General features: G+C 43.5%; 8 non-coding genes across 8 annotated transcripts; all 8 read right to left on the bottom strand.

Moving 5' to 3' along the window:
• trnal-uaa (transfer RNA leucine (anticodon UAA)) lies at nt 1-83 on the bottom strand. Its single transcript has one exon. It is a non-coding gene; the product is annotated as a tRNA-Leu (tRNA).
• A 5,516-nt stretch (nt 84-5,599) lies between these two features.
• On the bottom strand, nt 5,600-5,682 carry trnal-uaa (transfer RNA leucine (anticodon UAA)). The gene has a single exon. It is a non-coding gene; the product is annotated as a tRNA-Leu (tRNA).
• Nucleotides 5,683-15,600: 9,918 nt separating this feature from the next.
• On the bottom strand, nt 15,601-15,681 carry trnas-aga (transfer RNA serine (anticodon AGA)). Its single transcript has one exon. It is a non-coding gene; the product is annotated as a tRNA-Ser (tRNA).
• A 219-nt stretch (nt 15,682-15,900) lies between these two features.
• Nucleotides 15,901-15,972, bottom strand: trnad-guc (transfer RNA aspartic acid (anticodon GUC)). Its single transcript has one exon. It is a non-coding gene; the product is annotated as a tRNA-Asp (tRNA).
• A 1,881-nt stretch (nt 15,973-17,853) lies between these two features.
• trnad-guc (transfer RNA aspartic acid (anticodon GUC)) lies at nt 17,854-17,925 on the bottom strand. Its single transcript has one exon. It is a non-coding gene; the product is annotated as a tRNA-Asp (tRNA).
• Nucleotides 17,926-19,509: 1,584 nt separating this feature from the next.
• On the bottom strand, nt 19,510-19,590 carry trnas-aga (transfer RNA serine (anticodon AGA)). Its single transcript has one exon. It is a non-coding gene; the product is annotated as a tRNA-Ser (tRNA).
• A 219-nt stretch (nt 19,591-19,809) lies between these two features.
• Nucleotides 19,810-19,881, bottom strand: trnad-guc (transfer RNA aspartic acid (anticodon GUC)). The gene has a single exon. It is a non-coding gene; the product is annotated as a tRNA-Asp (tRNA).
• A 1,863-nt stretch (nt 19,882-21,744) lies between these two features.
• On the bottom strand, nt 21,745-21,816 carry trnad-guc (transfer RNA aspartic acid (anticodon GUC)). Its single transcript has one exon. It is a non-coding gene; the product is annotated as a tRNA-Asp (tRNA).
• Nucleotides 21,817-22,757: the final 941 nt, after the last annotated feature.

A 22,757-nucleotide genomic window follows, 5' to 3' on the forward strand; every position in this document is an offset into this window, starting at 1 on the left:
TTCCAGGAGTGGGGTTCGAACCCACGCAGCTATACACCCATTGGATTTTACGTCCAACGCCTAAACTACTCGGCCATCCTGGTTTTGTCAGCATTCGGATTTTGTCTCTGTGAGAATATGGGCTGCAGCTCCACTCTCACATAGACAGGTTTTCAATGAGCATTTTCAAATATTAATCGTAATATTGACACAGGGGCAACTCTCCTATTCTTTTTTGAGCAATGCTCTGGGAACTTTCACATCCACCCGAGGGTGCAGATAGAGCTTCAATTTAACATTTCATCCAAAAGTCAACAGCTTCAACAATGCAAAATTCCCCAAGTACTGCATTTGAGTGTCAGCCAAGATTATCTTCTCAAGTCTCAGGAGTGGGACTTAAACACACAAACTCCTGATTCAGTCGAGAATACCGCCACTGAACCAAAGCCGATACCAAAGTTCACAAACATATAATTTTCCTCAAGTCTTTTTAAAAAGTTCCATGACATACCAAATTCATGGTGATGATTTATACAGACAGTTACACATACACAGATATATATACATACAGATAGATAGACACAGACACGCACACACATAAGCAAAAATATTCTCGCACCAACCGACATGCACAGATGTCTTAGACATATAGAGGGATAGACAGGCTGAATCACTGTCGCAAATTTGGCTGATTTTTGCGTTTTGCTATACTTTAGTATCGTGAATATTGCAGTTTAATAAAAATGATTTAAAAAATGTCAGTTTTGAAAGGTGTGGGACTTTATTCCGCCTATCTCAGGATGAGTTTTGCAGAGACCTGGTGAAGTTGTGAAATGGAATGTAAAATGCTGAGAATCGTAGTCGGCAGGATACGCCCGGCACAGGGAAAATACGATGGATTTTCTAGTCCATCGCTGTAACCTCTTGTCCACGACTACTGACTCGTTATTTCTTCAAATGTTACTCAGATAAAACTCAGTCATCCACCTCTCTGCAGCAGATGACACAGAATTCTGAAGAAATCTCCTCTTCCTGTATTTTTACTGTTCTGCATTGCACTGGAACTTTTTAAAATGAATCTATACCAAGAAACAGAAGTAAAATCCTGCATTTTGAAAAAGCTTCCTGCCCGTTGGATAATTGAAACCCTGTCGTCTGCATAACAGGCCGGGATACTAAGCACTATACCAACGAATGTGGGTTTGGTCAGAGCAGGAATCGAGCTGTGAAGAGAACTGGACTCCATGAGAAGTAGAGAGACACATTGAGAGACAGAGACAAACCGACAAACAGGGAGAGACAGACAACGAGATAGAGACAACGAGAGACAGAAAGTGTGAGACTCAGAAGGAGAGGCAGACGCAGTGAGAAAAAGACTCAAACACATACATATACCGAGATATGTGTGTGTGCTCTATAAAGAGAGAGAGGGAAAGAGTGAGACAAAGACAGTGTTAATGACAGTGACAAGGAGAGAGAGAGACAGATAGAGAGAGAGCGACAGATAGAGAGAGAGACAAAGATATAAACAAACAATGATGGAAATACTCAGCAGGTTAGAGACAGGAATTAACAGCGACAGGCAAAGAGATACAGACAGGCAGAGGCATAGACAGACAGAGATGATGGAAAAGAGAGAGACATTCACCCAGAGAGATTGAGAGAATCCCATTCGAACAGAACTGGACACCGTGAGAAAGAGACAGACACATTGAGAGACAGAGACAAACAGGGAAACAAGGAGAGACAGACAGCGAGATAGAGACAGAGAGAGACAGAAAGTTTTAGACTGAGAGGGAGGGTCAGACTGAGTGAGACAAAGACTCAAATACTTACATACACAGAGATGTGTTTGCGTGCTCCATAAAGAGAGGGAGGCAAATAGTGATGGAATGACAAGAAAAAGGCAGAGACAAAAAGGGAGACAGATGGAGAGAAAGACATATAGAGAGAGACAGAAAATGATGGAATGACTCATCAGGTTAGGGACAGGGACCAACACAGACAGATAAAGACATGGACAGAGATGGTCAGACAGAATCCCTTTGGAACAGAACTGGACACAGTGAGAAAGAGACAGAGGCAGACTTCGAGAGACAAAGACTCAAACACATACACAGCTCTCTCAGGAGAGAGAGAGAAGCAGAGACTGAGCGACACAGATACATTTCATGATCTGCTTAGAGTGTCACCGAAACATGCAAATGCAACAGATGAAAATCGGGTATCACTGAGCAGCATGGGAAGTAGTCTCTGTTTAATTAAGCAATTACCAGGCGTGGGGGTCGAACCCGCGCAGTTACAAATCCATTGGATCTAAGTCCAACACCTTAACCACTCGGCCATCCTGGTCCTGGCAGAAACGGGTTTTGTCTCTGTCAAAATTTGGGCTTCAACTCCACCCCCACAGACACACACACACAGAGAGGGTATCAGGGAGCATTTCCGAACATTTTTCGTGATATTGACACGGGGGCAACTCTCCTATTCTTTTTCGAGTAATGCTCTGGGACCTTTCACATCCACCCGAGGGTGCAGGCGGAGCTTTAATTTCACATTTCATCCGATGGTCAACAGCTTCAACAATGCAAAATTCCCTAAGTACTGCATTTGATTGTCAGCCAAGATGATGCGCTCAAGTCTCAGGAGAGGGACTTACACACACGAGCTTCTGAATGGAGCCACTGAAAAAAGCCAATACCAAAGATCACAACCGTATTATTTTCCCCAAGTTTTTAAAAAAGTTCCAGAACATACCAAATTCTTGGTGATGATTTCCATAGACAGTTGCGCACACACAGAGACATACATACAGATAGACATACACAGACACACACACACATAAAATAACCAAAAATATACACGCATCAACATAGAAACATAGAAACATAGAAATTAGTTGCAGGAGTAGGCCGTTGGCCCTTCGAGCTGCACCACCATTCAATAAGATCATGGCTGATCATTCAACCTCAGTACCCATATCCTGCTTTCTCTCCATACCCCTTGATTCCTTGAGCCGTAAGGGCCATATCTCACTCCATCTTGAATATATCTAACGAACTGACTTCAACAACTTTCTGCGGTAGAGAATTCCACAGGTTAACCACTCTATGAGTGAAGACGTTTCTCCTCATCTCGGTCCTAAAAGGCTTACCCATTATTCTTAGACTGTGACCCTGGTTCTCCAACTCCCCAGCAACAGAAACATTCTTCCTGCCTCTCACTTGTCCAATCTCGTCAGAATTTTATATGTTTCTATGAGATCCCCTCTCATTCTTCTAATCTCCAGTGGATACCAGCAGAGTTGATCCAGTCTCTCATCATATGTCAGTCCTGCCATCCCTGGAATCAAGCTGGTGAACCCTCGCTGTGCTCCTTCAATAGCAAGGACGTCCTTCCTCAGATTTGGAGACAAAAACTAACAAAATATTTAACGTGTGGCTTCACCAAGGCCCTGTACAACTGAAGGAAGACCTCCCTGCTACTATATTCAAATCCCCTAGCTATGAAGGCGAACATGCCATTTGCCTTCTTCACCGCCTGCTGCACCTGCATGCCCACTTTCAATGACAGATGTACCATGACACACAGATCAAGATATACACAGAGTGCCTTAGACAAATAGACGGATAGACAGGCAGGGTCACTGTCGCTACTTTGGCTGGCTTTTGCGTTTTTCTGTCGAGAGTGCTGCCACTGAACCAGAGCCGATACAAAAGTTCACAACCGTATTGTTTTCCCCAAGTCTTTTGAAAAAGTTCCAGGACATACCAAATTCATGGTGATGATTTCCACAGACAGTTGCACATACGCAGAGACATATATACAGAGAGACAGACACAGAGACACACACACACATAACCAGAAATATACATGCACCAACGGACAAACGCAGATGCCTGAGACATATCGAGGGATGTACAGGCTGAGTCACTACTTTGGGTGATTTTTGCATTTTTCTATCCGTATGTATCGTGAATATTGCAGACTAATGAAAATGTGAAAAAAATATCAGTGTTGAAAGGTGTGGGACGTTATTCCATCTATCTCAGGATCAGTTTTGCCAAAACCTGGTTAAATTGTAAAATGGAATGAAAAATGCTGAGAATCGTAGTCGGCAGGATTCTAACCTACGCGCAGAAAATCCAAAGTGTTTCTAGTCCATCGCTTTAACCACTCGGCCACAATTACTGCGTCTCTGGCATTTTAAATGTTACTCAGAAAAAACTCAGTCGTCCATCTCTATGCAGCAGACGGCGACAGAATCCTGAAAAATTCTCCGTTTGCTAAAAGTCTGGACGAGGCAATCTCATCTACCTGTATTTTTACTGTTCTATATTGCTCTGGAACTTTTTAATAAAATCTATACCAAGAAACAGAAGTAAAATTCGACATTTTGAAAAAACTGCTGCGCCGTCAGGAAATTGAACGCGGTTCTCCCGCATAACAAGCCGGGATAATCACCACTATACGGACGAGGTTGCCTTAGAGCAGTAATCGAGCTGTCAACAGAAGTCGACAGACACAGTGATCGATAGAGACAAACCGACAAACAGGGATAGACAGCCAGCGAGAGAGAGAGACAACGAGAGACAGAAAGGGTGAGACTGAAAAGTGAGGCAGACTCAGTGAGAATAAGACTCAAACAACTACATATACAGAGATGTGTGTGTGTGATCTATAAAGAGAGAGAGGGAAAGAGTGAGAGAAAGACAGTGATAAAGACAGTGACAAGGACAGAGACAGATAGAGAGAGAGCGACTGATAGAGAGAGAGACAAATATATAAACAGAAAATGATGGAAATACTCAGCAGGTGAGAGGTAGGAACTACCAGCGACAGGCAAAGAGAGACAGATCGGCAGAAACATCGACAGACAGAGATGATGCGAAAGAGTGAGACAGTCAGACAGAGAGACTGAGTGAATCCCATTCGAACAGAACTGGACACCATGAGAAAGACACAGACACATTCAGAACCAGAGACAAACAGGGAAACAGGAAGAGACAGACAGCGAGATAGAGACAAAGAGAGACAGAAAGTTTGAGACTGAAAGGGAGGATCAGACTGAATGAGAAAAAGACTCAAACACATACATACACAGAGAGGTATTTGCGTGCTCCATAAAGAGAGGGGGCAAAATAGTGATGGAATGACAGAGGAAAGGACAGGGACAAAGAGAGAGAAAAAGAGGGAGACAGATAGAGAAAAAGACAGATAGAGAGAGCGACAGAGAGACAAAAACAGAAAATAATGGAAATACTCATCAGGTTAGAGACAGAGACTAACAGAGACAGGCAAGGACATGGACAAACAGAGATAATGGGACAGAGAGAGGCAGTCAGTCAGAGAGTCTGAGCGAATACCATTGCAACAGAACTAGGCACCGTGAGAAAGAGACTGATTGAGAGACAGCGACAAACAGAGAAGCAGGGACAGACAGAGAGGGTGAGAGAGAGCCAAAGACTCAAATACATACACAGCTCTTCAAAGAGAGAGAGCGGCAGAGACATTTCATTATCGGCGCAGAGTGTCACATAGTTACAGAAAATTGGAGATTTTGCAGATGAAATTTGGGTATCAGAGAAGGGTGGGAAAAATCTCTGTTTAATTAAGGAATTACCAGGAGTGGGGTTCGAACCCACACGGGTACAAACCCATTAGATCTTAAGTCCAAAGCCTTCACCACTCGGCCATCCTGGTCCTGATCCTGTCAGTGGTTGGACTCTGCCTCTCTGAGAATCTGGGCTTCAGCTCCACCCCCACAGACACATACACATCGGATTTCAGGGAGCATTTACGAACATTTTTCTCAATATTGACACGGGCGCAACTCTCCTATTCTTTTTCGAGTGATGCTCTGGCTACTTTCACATCCACCCGAGGGTGCAGATGGAGCTTCAATTTAAAATTTCAGCCCATGGTCAACAGCTTCAACAATGCAAAATTCCCCAAATACTGCATTTGAGTGTCAGCCAAGATGATGGGTTCAAGACTCAGGAGTGGGACTTACACACACAACCTCCTGATTCAGTCGAGAATGGAGCCATTGAACCAAAACCGATACCAAAGTTCACATCCGTATTATTTTCCCCAAGTTTTTTAAAAAGTTCCAGGACGTACCAAATTCATGGTGATGATTTCCACAGACAGTTGCACATACACAGAGACATACATACAGGTAGACATAAACAGACACACACACACATAAAATAACCAAAAATAATCACGCATCAACATAGAAACATAGAAATTAGGTGCAGATATATGCCATTCGGTCCTTAGAGCCTGCACCATCATTCAATAACATCATGGCTGATCATTCAACCTCAGTACCCATTTCCTGCTTGCTCTCCATACCCCTTCATCCCTTTCGCCGTAAGGACAATATCTAACTGCCTTTTGAATATATCTAACGAACTGGCCTCAACGACTTTCTGCAGTCGAAAGTTTCACAGGTTAACCATTCTCTGAGTGAAAACGTTTCTCCTCAGCTCGTTTCTAAATGGTTTACCCCTTACTCAAAGACTGTGATCCTTGGTCCCGAACTCCCCAGCAGCGAGAACATTCTTCCAGCCTCTAAGCTGTCCAATCTCGTCAGAATTTTATATGTTTCTTTGAAATCTCCTCTCATTCATCTAAACTCCAGTGGATACCAGCCCAGTTGATCCAGTCTCTTCTCATATGTCAGTCCTGCCATCCCGGGAATCAAGCTGGTGATCCTTCGCTGTACTCCCTCAATAGCAAGGATGTCCTTCCTCAGTTTCGGAGCCCAAAACTGAACACAATATTCCAGGTGTGGCCTCACGGAGGCCCTGTACAACTGCAGTAAGACCTCCCTGCTCCTATACTCAAATCCCCTAGCTATGAAGGGGAACATGCCATTTGCCTTCTTCACCGCCTGCTGCACCTACATACCAACAATCAATGACTGATGTATCATGACACCCAGATCAAGATATACAAAGATTGCCTTAGACAAATAGATGGATAGACAGGCAGGGTCACTGTTGCAACTTTGGCTGTCTTTTGCGTTTTTCAGTCGACGATACTGCCACTGAACCAAAGCTGATACCAAAGTTCACAACCGTATTATTTTCCCCAAGTCTTTTTAAAAAGTTCCAGCACATACCAAATTCATGGTGATGATTTGCACACAGTTGCACATACACAGAGACATATATACAGATAGACAGACTCAGAGACACACACACCCACACACTTAACCAAAAATATACATGCACCAACAGACATGCCTTTGACATATAGAGGGATAGACAGGCTGAATCACTGTCGCTACTTTGGCTGAATATTGCGTTTTTCTATCCGTATGTAACATGAATATTGCAGATGAATAAAAATGAGAAATAGATGTCAGTGTTGAAATGTGTGGGACGTTATTCCGCCTATGTCAGGATCAGTTTTTGCAAAAACCTGGTTAAATTGTAAAATGTAATGAAAAATGCTTTGAATTGCAGTCGGCAGGATTCGAACCTACGCGCAGAAAACCCATCGATTTCTAAACCATCGCTTTAACCACTCGGCAACAACTACTGCCTCTCTGGCACTTTAAATTTTACTCAGAAAAAACTCAGTCATCCATCTGTGTGCAGCAGACGGCCACAGAATCCTGCAAAAAGTCTGGAAGAGGCAATCTCCTCTTGCTGTATTTTTATTGTTCGATATTGCTCTGGAACTTTTTAATATGAATGTATACCAAGAAACAGAAGAAAAATTCGACATTTTGAAAAAGCTACTTTGCCATCGGGGAATTGAATCCGGTTCTCCTGCGTAACAGGGGAGCATAATCACCACTCTACGGACGAAGGAACGTGTTGCGTCAGAGCAGTAATCAAGCTGCGAACAGAAGTCGACAGACACATTGATAGACAGACACAAACCGACAAACAGGGATAGACAGACAATGAGAGAGAGACAACGAGAGACAGAAAGGGTGAGACTGAAAAGTCAGTCAGAGACAGCGAGAAAAAAACTCAAACACCTACATATACAGAGAAGTGTAAGTGTGATCTATAAAAAGAGGAGAAGAGTGAGAGAAAGACAGTGATAAAGACAGTGACAAGGGGAGAGACAGATAGAGAGAGCGACAGATAGAGAGAGAGACAAAGATTTCAACAGAAAATGATGGAAATACTCAGCAGGTTAGAGACAGGAACTACCAGCGACAGGCAAAGAGAGACAGACAGGCAGAAACGTAGACAGACAGAGATGATGGGAAAGACTGAGACAGTCAGACAGAGAGATTGTGAGAATCCCATTCGAACAGAACTGGACACTGTGAGCAATAGACAGACACATTGAGAACCAGAGGCAAACAGGGAAACAGGGAGAGACAGACAGTGAGATAGAGACAAAGAGAGACATAAAGTTTGAGTCTGAAAGGGATGATCAGACTGAATGAGAAAAAGACTCAAACACATACATACACAGAGATGTATTTGCGTGCGCCATAAAGAGAGGGAGGCAAATAGCGATGGAATGACAGAGAAAAGGACAGGGACAAAGAGAGAGACAAAGAGGGCGACAGATAGAGAGAAAGACAGATAGAGAGAGAGAGACATAGAGACAAAAACAGCAAATAATGGAAATACTTATCAGGTTAGAGTCAGGGACTAACAGAAACAGGCAAAGACATGGACAGACAGAGATAATGGGAAAGAGGAAGACAGTCAGACAGAGAGTGTCAGAATGAGAGAGACAAAGACTCAAACACACAAACACAGCTCTCGAAAGAGAGAGAGCGGCAGAGACCGAGCGACACAGATACATTTCGCAATTTCATTTCATTATCGGCTCAGAGTGTCATATCATTACAGAAAATTTCAGATTCAGCAGATGAGAATCGGGTATCACTGAGCAGGATGGGAAATATCTACGTTTAATTAAGGAATTACCAGGACTGGGGTTCAAACCCACGCGGGTATAAACCCATTACATTTTAAATCCAACGCCTTTACAACTCGGCCATCCTGGTCCTGATCCTGTCAGAGGTTGGACTCTGCCTGTGAGAATCTAGGCTTCAGCTCCACCCCCACAGCGACACACAGACACACAGGATTGCAGGCAGCATTTACGAACATGTTTCTTAATATTGACACGGGCGCAACTCTCCTATTCTTTTTCGACTAAGGCTCTGGGAACGTTCACAACCACCCGAGGGTGCAGATGGAGCTTCAATTTAAAATTTCAACCGATGGTCAACGGCTTCAACAATGCAACATTCCCCATGTACTGCATTTGAGTGTCAGCCAAGATGATGTGTTCTAGTCTCAGGAGTGGGACTTACACACACAACCTCCTGATTCAGTCGAGAATGGAGCCACTGAACCAAAACCGATCTCAAAGATCACAACCGTATTATTTTCCCCAAGTTTTTTTAGAAGTTCCAGGACGTACCAAATTCATGCTGATGATTTCCACAGACAGTTGCACATACACAGATAGACATACACAGACACACGCACACACAATAACCAAAGATATACACGCATCAACATAGAAACATAGAAACATAGAAATTTGATGCAGGAATATGCCATTCGGCCCTTCGAGCCTGCACCACCATTCAATAAGATCATGGCTCATCATTCAACCTCAGTACCCCTTTCCTGCTTTCTCTCCATACCCCTTGATCCCTTTAGCCGTAAGGGCCCTTTTGAATATATCTAACGAACTGGCCTCAACGACATTCTGCGGTGGAAAATTTCACAGGTTAACCACTCTCTGAGTGAAGAAGTTTCTCCTCATCTCGGTCCTAAATGGTTGACACCTTATTCTTAGACTATGATCCTTGGTCTCGAACACCCCATCAACGGGAACATTCTTCCAGCCTCTAAGCTGTCCAATCTCGTCAGAATTTTATATGTTTCTATGAGATCCCCTCTCATTCTTCTAAACTCCAGTGGATACCAGCCCAGTTGATCCAGTCCCTCCTCATATGTCAGTCCTGCCATTCCGGGAATCATGCTGGTGAACCTTAGCTGTACTCCCTCAATAGCAAGGACGTCCTTCCTCAGATTTGGAGACCAAAACTGAACACAATATTCCAGGTGTGGCCTCACCAAGGCCCTGTACAACTGCAGTAAGACCTCCCTGCTCCGATACTCAAATCCCCTCACTATGAAGGCGAACATGCCATTTGCCTTCTTTACCGCCTTCTGCACCTGCATACCAACAGTCAATGACTGATGTACAATGGCACCCAGATTAAGATATACACAGGTTGCCTTCGACAAATAGATGGATAGACAGGCAGGGTCACTGTCGCTACTTTGTCTTGCTTTTTCGTTTTTCAGTCGAGGATGCTGCCACTGAACCAAAGCCGATACCAAAGTTCACAATCGTATTATTTTCCCCAATACTTTTTTAAAAGTTCCAGGACGTACCAAATTCATGGTGATGATTTCCGCAGACAGTTGCACATACACAGAGACATATATACAGATAGACAGACACAGACACACACACACACACACACAAAACCAAAAATATACATGCACCAAGGGACATGCACAGATGCCTTATACATCTAGAGGGATACACAGGCTGAATCACTGTCGCTACTTCGGCTGATTTTTGCGATTTTCTATCCGTATATATCTTGAATATTGCAGATATTGAGATATTGCATAAAAATGAGAAATAGATGTCAGTGTTGAAAGGTGTGCGACGTTCTTCCGCCTATCTCAGGATAATTTTTGCAAAAACCTGGTTAAATTGTAAAATGGAATGAAAAATGCTGAGAATCGTAGCCGGCAGAATTCTTCATTTGCAGGGAAAACCCAAAGGATTGCTGGACCATCGCGTTAACCACTCGGCCACAACTACTGCGTCTCTGGCACTTTAAATGTTACTCAGAAAAAACTCAGTCATCCATCTCTGTGCAGCAGACGGCCACAGAATCCTGAAAAAGTCTCCGATGGTAAAAAATCTGGAAGAGGCAATCTCCTCTTGCTGTATCTTTACTGTTCGAAATTGCTCTGAAACTTTTTAATATGAATCTGTACCAAGAAGCAGAAGTAAAATACGACATTTTGAATAAGCTGCTTTCCCGTTGGGGAATTGAACCCGGTTCTCCAATGTAACAGGCGGGGATACTCACCACTATAGGGACGAGGGTACGGGTTGCATCAGAGCAGTTATCGAGCTGTGATCAGAAGTCGACAGACACATTGAGAGACAGAGACAAACAGTAGAGACAGATAGCGAGAGAGAGAGACAACGAGAGACAGAAAGGGTGAGACTCAAAAGTCAGGCAGACTCTGAGAAAAAGACTCAAACACCTCCATATACAGAGATGTGTGTGTGTGATCAATAAAGAGAGAGAGGGAAAGAGTGAAAGAAATACAGTGATAAAGACAGTGAGAAGGAGAGAGACAGATAGAGAGAGAGCGACAGATCGAGAGAGAGGCAAAGATATAAACAGAAAATGATGGAAATACTCAGCAGGTTAGAGACAGGAATTACCAGCGACAGGCAAAGAGAGACAGATAGGCAGAAACATAGACAGACAGAGATGATGGGAAAGAGTGAGACAGTCAGACAGAGAGACTGAGAGAATCCCATTCGAACAGCACTGGACACCGTGAGAAAGTGACAGACACATTGAGAACCAGAGAAAAGGACAGGGACAAAGTGAGAGACAAAGAGGGAGACAGAAAGAGAGAAAGACAGATAGAGAGAGAGACATAGAGACAAAAACAGAAAATAATGGAAATATTTATCAGGTTAGAGACAGCGACGAACAGAGACAGGCAAAGACATGGACAGACAGAGATAATGGGACAGAGAGAGACAGTCAGAAAGAGAGTCTGAGAGAATCTCATTGCAACAGGACTGGACACCGTGAGAAAGAGACAGATTGAGAGACAGAGACAAATAGTGAAACAGGGACAGACAGAGTGGGTCAGACTGAGAGAGACAAAGAATCAAACATACAAACACATACACAGCTCTCTAAAGAGAAAGAGCGACACAGATACATTTCACAATTTCATTTCATTATCGGCACAGAGTGTCACATAGTTACAGAAAATTGGAGATTCAGCAGATGTAAATCAGGCATCACTGAGCAGGATGGGAAAAATCTCTGTTTAATTAAGGAATTACCAGGAGTGGGGTTTGCAGCCCCGCGGGTATAAATCCATTACATTTTACGTCCAACGCCTGTACCACTCGGACATCCTGATCCTGATTCTGTCAGTGGTTGGACTCTGCCTCTGTGAGAATCTGGGCTTCAGCTCCACCCCCACAGCGACACACGGAGACATTGGATTTCAGTGAGCATTCACGAACATTTTTCGTAATATTGACACGGGCGCAGCTCTCCTATTATTTTTCGACTAAGGCTCTGGGAACTTTCACATCCACACGAGGGTGCAGATGGAGCTTCAATTTAAAATTTCAGCCGATGGTCAACAGCTTCAACAATGCAACATTCACCAAATAGTGCATTTGATTGTCATCCAAGATGATGTGTTCAAGTCTCAGGAGTGGGACTTACACACACAACCTCCTGATTCAGTCGAGAATGGAGCCACTGTACCAAAACCGATACCAAAGTTCACAACCGTATTATTTTCCCCAAGTTTTTTTTAAAGTTCCAGGACGTACCAAATTCATGGTGATGATTTCCACAGACAGTTGCACATGCACAGAGACATAAATACAGATAGACATACACAGACACACACAATAACCAAAACTTTGCACGCATCAACATAGAAAGATAGAGACATAGAAATTAGTTGCAGGAATATGCCATTCGGCCCTTCGATCATGGATCATCATTCAACCTCAGTACCCCTTTCCTGCTTTCTCTCCATACCCCTTGATCCCTTTAGCCGTAAGGGCCATATCTAACTCCCTTTTGAATATATCTAACGAACTGGCCTCAACGACTTTCTGCGGTAGAAAATGTCACAGGTTAACCACTCTCTGAGGGAAGAAGTTTCTCCTCATCTCGGTCCTAGATGGCTTACTCCTTACTCTTAGACTGTAATCCTTCGTCTCATACTCCCTAGCAACGAGAACATTCTTTCAGCGTCTAAGCTGTCCAATCTCGTCAGAATGTTATATGTTTCTGTCTGATCCCCTCTCATTCTTCTAAACTCCAGTGGATACCAGCCCAGTTGATCCAGTCTCTCCTCATATGTAAATCCTGCCATCCCGGGAATCATGCTGGTGAACCTCCGCTGTGCTCCCTCAATAGCAAGGACTTCCTTGCTTAGATTCGGGGACCAAAACTGAACACAATATTCCAGGTGTGGCCTCACCAAGGCCCTGTACAACTGCAGTAAGACCTCCCTGCTCCTATACTCAAATCTCCTAGCTATGAAGCCGAACATGCCATTTGCCTTCTTCACCACCTGCTGCACCTGCATGCAACTTTCAATGACTGATGTACCATGACACCCAGATCAAGATATACACAGGTTGCCTTCGAAAAATAGATGGATGGACAGGCAGTGTCACTGTCGCTACTGTGGCTGCCTTTTGCGTTTTTCTATCCGTATGTATCGTGAATACTGCAAATTAATGAAAGAAAGAAAAAAGCGGCTGCGTCGAAAGATGTGGGACGTTGCTCTATCTATCTCAGAATCAGTTTTGCAGTAACGTGGTTAAATTGTGAAACAGAATGAAATATGCTGTGAAACATAGTCGGCAGGATTCAAACCTGCTCAGAGAAACCCCGATAGATTTTTTGTCCGTTGTCCAACCCACTCGGCCACGACTACTGGCTCGCTGCATCATTAAATGTTACTCAGAAAACTCAGTCATCCATCTCTGTGCAGCAGTCGGCCACAGAATCCGGAAAAAGTCTCCGTTTGCTAAAAATTTGGAAGAGGCAATCTCCTCTACCTGTATTTGTACTGTTCTATATTGCTCTGGAACTCTTTAATATGAATCAACACCAAGAAACAGAAGTAAAATTCATCATTTTGTAAATGCTGCCACCGCGTCGGGAAGCAGAACCACGGTCTCCGGCGGAACAGGCGGGGATACTCACCACTATACTAACGAGCATGAGTTCTATCAGAGGAGGAATCGAGCTGTGAACAGAACTGGACACCATGTGAAGTCGACAGACACATTGAGAGACAGAGACAAACCGACAAACATGGAGAGACAGACAGCGAGATAGAAACAACGAGAGACAGAAAGTGTAAGACTGAGAAGGAGAGGCAGACTGAGTGACAAAAAAGACACAAACACACACATATACAGAGATGTGTGTATGTGTGATCTATTAAGAGAGAGAGGTAAGAGTGAGAGAAAAACAATGATACAGTCAGTGACAAGGAGAAAAACAAGCAGAGAAAGAGAACGATAGAGACTAAAACAGAAAATGATGGAATTACTTCTCAGCTTACAGGCAGGGACTAACAGAGACAGGCAAAGATATGGACAGACCGAAATGATGGGAAAGAGAGAGCCAGTCAGACAAAGAGTCTGAGAGAATCCCATTGGAACAGACGTGGCACCGTGAGAAAGAGACAGATTGAGAGACAGAGACAAACAGAGAAACAGGGACAGACAGAGTGAGTCAGACTGAGAGAGACAAAGACTCAAACATACAAAACTCTCTGAAGAGAGAGAGAGAGAGGCAGAAACCGAGCGACACAGATACATTTCACAATTTCATTTCATTATCGGTTCAGAGTGTCACATTGTTACAGAAAATTGCTGATTCAACCGATGAAAATCCGGTCTCACTGATCAGAATGGGAGGATATACGTGTTAAATTAAAGAGATACCAGGAGTGGGGGACAAACCCACGCGGGACAAACCCATTGAGTTTTAAGGCCAACGCCTCAACCACTCGGCTGTTCTGGTCCTGTGAGAACCTGGATTCTGTCTCTGTGAGAATCTGGGCTTCTACCCCAACCCCACATACAAACACTGACACATCGGCTTTCAGTGAGCATTTACGAACATTTTTAGTAATATTGACACGGGGGCAACTCTCATATTCTTTTTCGAATAATGCACTGGGAACTTTCATATCCACCCGAGGGTGCAGACGGAGCTTCAATTTAACATTTCATCCGAAAGTCAACAGCTTCAACATTGCAAAATTCCCCAAGTGCTGCACTTGAGTGTTAGCCAAGATGATCTGCTCAAGTCTCAGAAGTGCGACTTGAACAGACAAACTCCCGATTCAGTCGAGAATGCTGCCACTGAACCAAAGCCGATACAAAAGTTCGCAACCGTATTATTTTCCCCAAGTCGTTTTTATACGTTCCAGGACATATCAAATTCATGGTGATGATTTCCAGTGACAGTTGCACATACACAGAGACATATAAATAGATAGACAGACACAGAGACCCACACACACATATCCAAAAATTTTCACGCACCAACGACAATGCACAGATGCCTCAGACATCTCGAGGAATAGACAGGCTGAATCACTGTCGCAACTTTGACTGATGTTTGCGATTTTTGAAACGGATGTATCGTGAATATTGCAGATTAATAAAAATGAGAAAAAAATGTCAAAGTTGAAAGGTGTGGGACGTTATTCCATCTATCTCAGCGTCAGTTTGGCAGAGAACTGTTTAAAATTGTGAAATGGAATGAAAAATGCTGAGAATCGTAGTCGTCAGGATTCGAACCTGTGCGGGATAACCCAATGGATTTCTAGTCCATCGCCTTAACCACTCGGCCACGACTACTGTGTCGCTGTCTTTTTAAACTTTACTCAGAAAAAACTCAGTCATCCATCTCTGTGTTGCAGACGGCCAAAGACTCCTGAAAAATTCTCCGTTTGCTAAAAATCTGGACGAGGCAATCTCATCCACCTGTATTTTTACAGTTCCATATTACTCTGGTTCTTTTTAATATGCATCTCTTCCAAGAAACAGAAGTAAAATTCGACATTTTGAAACAACTGCCTCCCCGTCGGGGAATTGAACCCCGGTCTCCCGCGTGACAGGCGGGGATACTCACCACTATACTAACGAGGAACTGACGGGTACCATTTCTGTCAGAGCAGGAATCGAGTCACTGTGAACAGAACTGGACACCAGGAGAAGTCGACAGACACATTGAGAGACAGAGACAAATCGACAAACAGGGAGAGACAGACAGCGAGATAGAGACAATGAGAGACAGAAAGTGTGAGACTGAGAAGGAGAGGCAGACTGAGTTAGAAAAAGACTCAAATATATACATATACAGAGATGTGGGTGTGTGATCTATTAAGAGAGAGAGGGAAAGAGTGAGAGAAAGACATTGATAAAGACAGTGACAAGGAGAGAGACAGATCGAGAGAGAGCGATCGAGACTAAAACAGAAAATGATGGAAATACTTCTCAGCTTACAGGCAGGGACTAACAGAGACAGGCAAAGACATGGACAGACCGAAATGATGGGAAAGAGAGAACCAGTCAGAAAAAGAGTCTGAGAGAATCCCATTGGAACATACGTGGCACCGTGAGAAAGAGACAGATTGAGAGACAGAGACAAACAGAGAAACAGGGACAGACAGAGTGAGTCAGACTGAGAGAGACAAAGACTCAAACATAGAAAACTCTCTGAAGAGAGAGAGAGGCAGAAACCGAGCGACACAGATACATTTCACAATTTCATTTCATTATCGGTTCAGAGTGTCACATTGTTGCAGAAAATTGCTGATTCAACCGATGAAAATCCGGTCTCACTGATCAGAATGGGAGGATATCCGTGTTAAATTAAAGAGATACCAGGCGTGGGGGACAAACCCACGCGGGACAAACCCATTGAGTTTTAAGGCCAACGCCTCAACCACTCGGCTATTCTGGTCCTGTGAGAACCTGGATTCTGTCTCTGTGAGAATCTGGGCTTCAACCCCAACCCCACATACAAACACATGCACATCGGCTTTCAGTGAGCATTTACGAACATTTTTAGTAATATTGACACGGGGGCAAATCTCCTATTCTTTTTCGAATAATGCACTGGGAACTTTCATATTCACCCGAGGGTGCAGACGGAGCTTCAATTTAACATTTCATCCGAAAGTCAACAGCTTCAACATTGCAAAATTCCCCAAGTGCTGCACTTTGAGTGTTAACCAAGATGATATGCTCAAGTCTCAGAAGTGCGACTTGAACAGACAAACTCCCGATTCAGTCGAGAATGCGGCCACTGAACCAAAGCCGATACAAAAGTTCGCAACCGTATTATTTTCCCCAAGTCGTTTTTATACGTTCCAGGACATATCAAATTCATGGTGATGATTTCCAGTGACAGTTGCACATACACAGAGACATATAAATAGATAGACAGACACAGAGACCCACACACACATATCCAAAAATTTGCACGCACCAACGACAATGCACAGATGCCTCAGACATCTCGAGGAATAGACAGGCTGAATCACTGTCGCAACTTTGACTGATGTTTGCGATTTTTGAAACGGATGTATCGTGAATATTGCAGATTAATAAAAATGAGAAAAAAATGTCAAAGTTGAAAGGTGTGGGACGTTATTCCATCTATCTCAGGATCAGTTTGGCAGAGAACCGGTTAAATTGTGAAATGGAATGAAAAATGCTGAGAATCGTAGTCGTCAGGATTCGAACCTGCGCGGGATAACCCAATGGATATCTAGTCCATCGCCTTAACCACTCGGCCACGACTACTGTGTCGCTGCCTTTTTAAACTTTACTCAGAAAAATCTCAGTCATCCATCTCTGTGTAGCAGACGGCCAAAGACACCTGAAAAATTCTCCGTTTGCTAAAAATCTAGACGAGGCAATCTCATCCACCTGTATTTTTACAGTTCCATATTACTCTGGTTCTTTTTAACATGCATCTCTTCCAAGAAACAGAAGTAAAATTCGACATTTTGAAACAACTGCCTCCCCGTCGGGGAATTGAACCCCGGTCTCCCGCGTGACCAGCGGGGATACTCACCACTATACTAACGAGGAACTGACGTGTACCAATTCTGTCAGAGCAGTAATCGAGTCACTGTGAACAGAACTGGACACCAGGAGAAGTCGACAGACACATTGAGAGACAGAGACAAACCGACAAACAGGGAGAGACAGACAGCGAGATAGAGAGAACGAGAGACAGAAAGTGTGAGACTGAGAAGGAGAGGAAGACTGAGTGAGAAAAAGACTCAAATATATACATATACAGAGATGTGTGTGAGTGATCTATTCAGAGAGAGAGGGAAAGAGTGAGAGAAAGACAACGATAAAGACTGTGACAAGGAGAGAGACAGATAGAGAGAGAGCGACAGAGACTAAAACAGAAAATGATGGAAATACTTCTCAGCTTACAGGCAGGGACTAACAGAGACAGGCAAAGACATGGACAGACCGAAATGATGGGAAAGAGAGAGCCAGTCAGACAAAGAGTCTGAGAGAATCCCATTGGAACATACGTGGCACCGTGAGAAAGAGACAGATTGAGAGACAGAGACAAACAGAGAAACAGGGACAGACAGAGTGAGTCAGACTGAGAGAGACAAAGACTCAAACATACAAAACTCTCTGAAGAGAGAGAGAGAGAGGCAGAAACCGAGCGACACAGATACATTTCACAATTTCATTTCATTATCGGTTCAGAGTGTCACATTGTTACAGAAAATTGCTGATTCAACCGATGAAAATCCGGTCTCACTGATCAGAATGGGAGGATATCCGTGTTAAATTAAAGAGATACCAGGAGTGGGGGACAAACCCACGCGGGACAAACCCATTGAGTTTTAAGGCCAACGCCTCAACCACTCGGCTGTTCTGGTCCTGTGAGAACCTGGATTCTGTCTCTGTGAGAATCTGGGCTTCTACCCCAACCCCACATACAAACACAGACACATCGGCTTTCAGTGAGCATTTACGAACATTTTTAGTAATATTGACACGGGGGCAACTCTCCTATTCTTTTTCGAACAATGCACTGGGAACTTTCATATCCACCCGAGGGTGCAGACGGAGCTTCAATTTAACATTTCATCCGAAAGTCAACAGCTTCAACATTGCAAAATTCCCCAAGTGCTGCACTTGAGTGTTAGCCAAGATGATCTGCTCAAGTCTCAGAAGTGCGACTTGAACAGACAAACTCCCGATTCAGTCGAGAATGCTGCCACTGAACCAAAGCCGATACAAAAGTTCACAACCGTATTATTTTCCCCAAGTCGTTTTTATACGTTCCAGGACATATCAAATTCATGGTGATGATTTCCAGTGACAGTTGCACATACACAGAGACATATAAATAGATAGACAGACACAGAGACCCACACACACATATCCAAAAATTTTCACGCACCAACGACAATGCACAGATGCCTCAGACATCTCGAGGAATAGACAGGCTGAATCACTGTCGCAACTTTGACTGATGTTTGCGATTTTTGAAACGGATGTATCGTGAATATTGCAGATTAATAAAAATGAGAAGAAAATGTCAAAGTTGAAAGGTGTGGGACGTTATTCCATCTATCTCAGCGTCAGTTTGGCAGAGAACTGGTTAAATTGTGAAATGGAATGAAAAATGCTGAGAATCGTAGTCGTCAGGATTCGAACCTGTGCGGGATAACCCAATGGATTTCTAGTCCATCGCCTTAACCACTCGGCCACGACTACTGCGTCGCTGCATTTTTAAACTTTACTCAGAAAAAACTCAGTCATCCATCTCTGTGTTGCAGACGGCCAAAGACTCCTGAAAAATTCTCCGTTTGCTAAAAATCTGGACGAGGCAATATCATCCACCTGTATTTTTACAGTTCCATATTACTCTGGTTCTTTTTAATATGCATCTCTTCCAAGAAACAGAAGTAAAATTCGACATTTTGAAACAACTGCCTCCCCGTCGGGGAATTGAACCCCAGTCTCCCGCGTGACAGGCGGGGATACTCACCACTATACTAACGAGGAACTGACGGGTACCAGTTCTGTCAGAGCAGGAATCGAGTCACTGTGAACAGAACTGGACACCAGGAGAAGTCGACAGACACATTGAGAGACAGAGACAAATCGACAAACAGGGAGAGACAGACAGCGAGATAGAGAGAATGAGAGACAGAAAGTGTGAGACTGAGAAGGAGAGGCAGACTGAGTGAGAAAAATACTCAAATATATACATTTACAGAGATGTGGGTGTGTGATCTATTAAGAGAGAGAGGGAAAGAGTGAGAGAAAGACATTGATAAAGACAGTGACAAGGAGAGAGACAGATAGAGAGAGAGCGATCGAGACTAAAACAGAAAATGATGGAAATACTTCTCAGCTTACAGGCAGGGACTAACAGAGACAGGCAAAGACATGGACAGACCGAAATGATGGGAAAGAGAGAACCAGTCAGAAAAAGAGTCTGAGAGAATCCCATTGGAACATACGTGGCACCGTGAGAAAGAGACAGATTGAGAGACAGAGACAAACAGAGAAACAGGGACAGACAGAGTGAGTCAGACTGAGAGAGACACAGACTCAAACATACAAAACTCTCTGAAGAGAGAGAGAGAGGCAGAAACCGAGCGACACAGATACATTTCACAATTTCATTTCATTATCGGTTCAGAGTGTCACATTGTTACAGAAAATTGCTGATTCAACCGATGAAAATCCGGTCTCACTGATCAGAATGGGAGGAAATCCGTGTATAATTAAAGAGATACCAGGAGTGGGGGACAAACCCACGCGGGACAAACCCATTGAGTTTTAAGGCCAACGCCTCAACCACTCGGCTATTCTGGTCCTGTGAGAACCTGGATTCTGTCTCTGTGAGAATCTGGGCTTCAACCGCAACCCCACATACAAACACATGCACATCGGCTTTCAATGAGCATTTACGAACATTTTTAGTAATATTGACACGGGGGCAACTCTCCTATTCTTTTTCGAATAATGCACTGGGAACTTTCATATCCACCCGAGGGTGCAGACGGAGCTTCAATTTAACATTTCATCCGAAAGTCAACAGATTCAACATTGCAAAATTCCCCAAGTGCTGCACTTGAGTGTTAGCCAAGATGATATGCTCAAGTCTCAGGAGTGCGACTTGAACAGACAAACACCCGATTCAGTCGAGAATGCGGCCACTGAACCAAAGCCAATACAAAAGTTCACAACCGTATTATTATCCCCAAGTCGTTTTTATAAGTTCCTGGACATACCAAATTCATGAATATGATTTCCAGTGACAGTTGCACATTCACAGAGACATATAAATAGATAGACAGACACAGATGCCCATACACACATAACCAAAAATTTGCACGCACCAACAGACATCTCGAGGGATAGACAGGCTGAATCACTGTCGCAACTTTGACTGATGTTTGCGATTTTTGAAACGGATGTATCGTGAATATTGCAGATTAATAAAAATGAGAAAAAAATGTCAAAGTTGAAAGGTGTGGGACGTTATTCCATCATTCTCAGGATCAGTTTGGCAGAAAACCCGTTAAATTGTGAAATGGAATGAAAAATGCTTAGAATCGTAGTCGGCCGGATTCGAACCTGCGCAGGATAACCCAATAGATTTCTAGTCCATCGCCTTAACCACTCGGCCACGGCTACTGTGTCGCTGCCTTTTTAAACTTTACTCATAAAAAACTCAGTCATCCATCTCTGTGCAGCAGACGTCCAAAGACTCCTGAAAAATTCTCCGTTTGCTAAAAATCTGGACGAGGCAATCTCATCCACCTGTATTTTTACAGTTCCATATTGCTCTGGAACTTTTTAATATGCATCTTTTCCAAGAAACAGAAGTAAAATTCGACATTTTGAAACAACTGCCTCCCCGTCGGGGAATTGAACCCCGGTCTCCCGCGTGACAGGCGGGAATACTCACTACTGTACTAACGAGGAACTGACAGGTACCAGTTCTGTCAGAGCAGGAATCGAGTCACTGTGAACAGAACTGGACACCAGGAGAAGTCGACAGACACATTGAGAGACAGAGACAAATCGACAAACAGGGAGAGACAGACAGCGAGATAGAGAGAAGAGAGACAGAAAGTGTGAGACTGAGAAGGAGAGGCAGACTGAGTGAGAAAAAGACTCAAATATATACATATACAGAGATGTGTGTGTGTGATCTATTAAGAGAGAGAGGGAAAGAGTGAGAGAAAGACAATGATAAAGACAGTGAGAAGGAGAGAGACAGATAGAGAGAGAGCGATAGAGACTAAAACAGAAAATGATGTAAATACTTCTCAGCTTACAGTCAGGGACTAACAGAGACAGGCAAAGACATGGACAGACCGAAATGATGGGAAAGAGAGAGCCAGTCAGACAAAGAGTCTGAGAGAATCCCATTGGAACAGACGTGTATTTAGATTTACAGAAGTCATTCGATGAGGTGCCTCACAAGAGATTATTATACGAGAAAGGATTAAGCTTTGTTTAATTGACAGAAAACAGAGAGTAGGAATAAACGGGTGATTTTCGGGTTGGCAGGCTGCAACTGGTGGGGTGCTGCAAGGATCGGTGCTTGGGCTCCAGCTATTCACAATCTATATCAATAATTTGGATGAGGGGACCAAATGTCATATATCGAAGTCTGCTGAGGCTACAAAGCTAGTTGGGGATGTAAGTGTAAGGCGGATGAAAAGAGGTTTCAAACGGATATGTACAGGCTCAGTGAGTGGGCAAGAACAAGGCAAATAAAATATAATGTGAAGAAATGTTAAGTTAGACACTTATAGTAAAAATAGAAAGGCAGAGTATTTTTTTTAAATGGTGAGAGTTTGGGAAACATTCTGTTCAGAGGGACGTGGGTGTTCTTGTACACAAATCGCTAAAAATTA

Source organism: Pristiophorus japonicus, chromosome 23 (assembly GCF_044704955.1).
Source record: "Pristiophorus japonicus isolate sPriJap1 chromosome 23, sPriJap1.hap1, whole genome shotgun sequence".
Taxonomy (NCBI): Eukaryota; Metazoa; Chordata; class Chondrichthyes; family Pristiophoridae; genus Pristiophorus; species Pristiophorus japonicus.